This window comes from Mastomys coucha, unplaced genomic scaffold (assembly GCF_008632895.1).
Source record: "Mastomys coucha isolate ucsf_1 unplaced genomic scaffold, UCSF_Mcou_1 pScaffold9, whole genome shotgun sequence".
Taxonomy (NCBI): Eukaryota; Metazoa; Chordata; class Mammalia; order Rodentia; family Muridae; genus Mastomys; species Mastomys coucha.
Window position 1 is genome coordinate 37,461,237 of NW_022196915.1, and position 5,000 is coordinate 37,466,236.

Sequence of the window (5,000 nt, forward strand, 5' to 3'; positions counted from 1 at the left end):
TACTTACCAGAACCACTCCAGTGTGTGGAGAGTGAGCATGAATTGGAAGAGACTACTTCTTCCTCCTGAGCATGCCCAGAAGTATTTCCCTCTTCTTGTGCACGGCCAGAGTTTGTAAAAATCAAGTTTTCTCTCCTGGTTCCAGGCTCCCAGAATCATGACTCTGAGAGTCAAATATTTTTACAAATACCTAGGCCATAAGCTTTGGGCTGTTCCCTGGTTAGAACATAATTTAATATCCCTGTAAGGGTTTGAAATTCACTGAAGGAAGACCTCAGACTCAGAGAGTATGCAAAAACAAAGAGCATTTATTCTGCAAGTAGCATGCTAGGATCACCTTCGTTTCTGAATGGCAATACCTGACAGAGATAGAGCCCCTTTTATAACAGAATTGCTTAATTGTTTCTGAGATAACAGAAATTTAAAACTTAGGCCACAGTCTGATGGGTTATAAAAAAACCATTAACTGCAGGTCATAAAGAAGGTATAGACCACAGGAACACAGGTATAAAAACAGAAGATAAGATATTGACTGGGGCTGGGCAGTGGTGGCGTGTGCCTTTAATCCCAGCACAGGGGAAGCAGAGACAGGCAGATTTCTGATTTTGAGGCCAGCCTGGTCTACAGAGTGAGTTCCAGGACAGCCAGGGCTACACAGAGAAACCCTGTCTCAGAAAAAAAAAAAAAAGATATTGACTGGGATGAACAGCTTAGTTATAGTCTTTAACTTTATATGAACCTGTAAGCTAGTAATCAGATAACTGCTCCTAGTGGATATGTATGCAGACATTCTCTGTTAAAAACATTTAATTTATGACCTAAATTTATGTGTACATGCATACTGATCTATTTACCATGTGAACACACTCTGAAAGTTGTACAGGTGTTGAGAACAAAGGGCAGAGGGAGGTCTCCCTCCCCTTCTGTTTCTGAGACTTAAGAGAAGCACAATTCCATGCTGAGGCCTTATGTAGCCTCCCTCTGTTCTCACTATGAGGTGTTAAGCTGGAGACTGTAGCTTCTAGCCCCAGAGCAACTCAAGCAGGCAGATCAGCTAAGGGAGCAGAGTACCTTACACCCAGGATAGATAGCAAATGGTCATGGCCTAGTTTCTGAGCGGAGACAAAATGGAATAAAAAGGACTCTTCAATCCCACGTATTCTAACCTAAGTTCTGCCACATGCTGCTTACCTCTGCTCAGCTTCCATGCTTCTGACCTCCTTCATGTTCCCAGGGAAACCCTTTTATACTTGGCTTTATCCCAGAATCCTTTTTGCCTACCAGATGTCCCACCCTCTATTTCCTGCCTCAGCTACAGGCCAATCAGCTTTAATTGACAGGTGTTGCATTCATACAGTGCACAAGAGATTTTTTTTTTTTCTACAATAGTCCATTTGCTGAGGCATTGTGAATGAGAAGTCAACATCCTCTTGTGGGGCTGAGAAAATCCACCTCTTTCATGCTTTTCTGGTGACCTGGCCAACCAAGAAGATTTGGGTCCCCAACATAAGGGCACAGGTCTTAAGACAGGGGTGTGGGTCTTGTACAAGAAAAAAACAATGGTCAATATAGGGAAATTGGTTGGGGTGGCTAAAATGTCCAGTTATCACGTTATAGATGGCCTCTCTTTCTCTCTCTCTCTCTCTCTCTCTCTCTCACACACATACACACACATTCTTGAATTGAAGAATTCCCCTGGGGGTGACAGTCCCATCAGACTCTGGTCTTTTTCTGCCTTCTGTCTCTTTATGCTGCCTCGGAGGACTAACACCCATCACAGTCTATCTCCAGTTCAACCCTAAGTATCAGCAACTCCTCCTCAGTAGCTTCAGAAATGGGTCCTTTTCTATTTATTCTATTCTATTTGTTACTTATAACTTATCTGTTGATTTTGCATTACAACAGATTAGTAGATAAACTCGATATTCCTTGCTTTTAAAGCTGTATTTCAGTTCACCTTTCTTGGTTTACTAGTATGGCAATACATGAACATTTTGGCATGTTTTTATTGTATGTTTTTATGGTGCTTTTAAAATGTTTTTATTGTACCTGTGTTAGTCTTCTTATGCCCTTTCTGCCTTTCTGCCCCATTCCTTCCCCAGGGCCTGCTTCTCCAAAAGGAGTCAAAAGAGGAGGGAAATGGAGCTCCAAGCCAGGCAGGGATGGAGGGGAGTGAGCATGCAGACCCAGGCTCACATTGCCCATTTCCACTGTCTCTTTGATCACTAACTTGGGGATTCTGAGGCCCACATTGCACTGTACAAACTAGGATAAAGATTCCTGCCTCCAGACTCCCTGGAAGGACAAACACGAGATTAAAAAACCCCTTTCCCAACAAGAAAAAAAAAAAAAGCTACACATCCTAGAGAGCAGGGGCAGGCAAAGAGAGAGCCCAGCAGGTGGGGAGGGACCCCCAGAAAACCCAAGAATTCATTTTCAGTGCCTATCTGAGCTCTGACTTAGGAGTTCCTGTTTCAAAAAAAAAAAAGATTGTTATCACTCCTTTCTATAATTTTACAAAGCACATCAACAGGCCTGGCAGAAATGAATATCCTAAAGAGACACTTGACCTATCAAACTATTAAAGCAATGGGAATGGGTATTTCCCCCAGGAATTTCATGAAAAGAGAAGGAAAAGGTTGCAGCCAAAGGTGTGGCTTATCTCTCCTGGAAAGAGAAGTCACAAGGTTCTGACAACTTATCAGACCACCTTACAGGGAAAAGACTAAAGCAAAGATACTGAGATTCATCAGTGGTGGGCGGGCCACACTTTGACCTTCACTGCATTATCTTTTTACTTGTTTGTTTTGTTTTCTAAGATAAAAGTTTCTCTGTGTAGCCCTGGCTGTCCTGGAACTTGCTCTGTAGATCAGACTGTCCTGAAACTCAGAGATCTGCCTGCCTCTGTTTCCTGAGCACTGGCATTAACTGCGTGGGTCAGGAATGGTTTATCTTTACCCTTTATTTACACTTCAAGCTTTCTTTCAGGAATTAAAAGTGGTGTGAGATTTCATTGGATCTCTTTGTCCCTCATCCCAGTGCAGTCACACTGAAAAAATTTCCCTTTTCTGCTTCCCACTATTATTTTGACTCCTTTATTTGGCTGATTATGGGTAGCTGAGCCTAGCTTGGGGCGCAGGCTGTCATTCCAACATTTGGTAACAGGGACATTATGTATTTCTTGGCGTTCATTATTGACTTTAAGTTTCCCTTCCTCTTCTTCTTCCACTGTAATCTTCAAATTCATGGATGCTCTTAATTAGAGTTTCCTAACAAGTCCTCTCCCTTTCAAGGGACTCTGAGTTAGACAGACTCCCTGATAGGCAGGTACATAGGGAAAGAACCCATGACTAGGTAAAGGATGGTAACAAGGATGGTAACTTCCTCACTCTCCTGACCTGAGATGAAAGTCTGGCAGCTTCAAACAAAGGTCTTTCTATGCTTCTCTCCAGTTAGTAAGGCTCCCTGCTGATGGACTTGGAGAGCTCACTGGCTCTCCAAGTTCAAGGCAGGATCAGGACTTGTTTACCCAACAGTTGTGTACCAATCAGCCATCCTGAGTGTTTTCAAATAGAACAACCATAGAGATCTTTCAAGGATATCACTCCGGGCCCCAAGCCTGTGGGGAGCCGCAGCTGCCACCCTATATACATATATATTGAACACCTGGTCTCTGGCCAGAGCAGAGAGCATTGAGATAAACAAGCCTTAGCTGGAAAAGCTGAGTGCCTCTAGTTTGTGATTGGGACCAGGGAAAGTATTTAACCCACAAGGGCTGGGGGCTGGAGAGAGAATAGAATTAAGGGTAAGTATGTAGGGAGAATAAGTAGTAGTGAGTAAGTACGTAGGTAGTGAGTAAGTATGTGGAGATAGGAGTAAGTATGTAGAATTAGGGCTGGTGATGGGATAGAAGATTAAGTGTGGGGTATAGAAGAGTAAGTATGATAGATAGGAGTAAGTATGTAAGGATAGAAGTAAGATGTAGGAATAGAACTAAGAATAGGAATAGGAGTAAGTAGAAATAGTAATAAGTAAGATGTAACTAACAAGATGTAACTAATAAAATGTAAGTAGAAATAAGATGTAACAAACAAGATTACAAGGATCCTAATAAAACTGCATGGGGAAGAGCTCGGTGTTTGCCTCCTTGCTTCCACTGGACGGGTAAGGCGGCTTACATAAGCCTCCTAAGAAAGAATGCAGTTTTAGGCTTCAGCTGTCCTTGGCTCCTACCACCATACCCAGTGTGTGTGCGTTTACTCCCCTAATTAAAGCCTTCTTTACTGGCTGATTCTTTCTGCTGTGCTCAAGGTCTGGCCCCCTTCCCCACCACTGCCTGTAGCTTTCAAGGTCTCTTACCTTTTAATTCTTTGCCTATCAGAGAAAATGAATCTTTGCCTGGCAGAGAAAATGACTCAGATCCAGACCCTAGACAGCAAGACTTTCACCAGAGGTTTCTTTTCCGTGGTCTCTGTCAGGGGTCTACTCCACGCAGTTCCCCTGTCTTAATGTTTCCTGGATCTTTCGTCCCACTCTCCCGTTTTATATTTGTTTTCTTTTCTACCCGCCTCCCTTTCACAACACATCCCAAAGTTATGAGAATGTGTGCTTAAAGAGGAACATTTTGGGAGTTCCTACACAGCTGAAAGTGCTTAGTGCATAGTGAAATTATTCTGTTCTACTTGAGTGACAGTTTATCTGTTTATGCTATTGCAGACTGGCAACAAGTTTCTGCCATAGAACTGTGAAAATGAATTGTTTTAAAGTCATTGTCACCCAGATGTCTGTGGTCTGTTGACAGCTGTTATGAGTGGTACTTTTGTTTGTCTTCGAAGTTTTTCTGATCTCTTCTCAGTTTTCAGCTTCAAGGCTTTAGGTGGCATAGGTCATAGTAAATTTTAATATAGGAACTCAAATTTTCAGATATTGGAGACCAGGGAGAGGTTCAGTGAATAAAAATGTTTGCTGTGGAAACCTGACCAGCTAAATTCAGTCCCAGA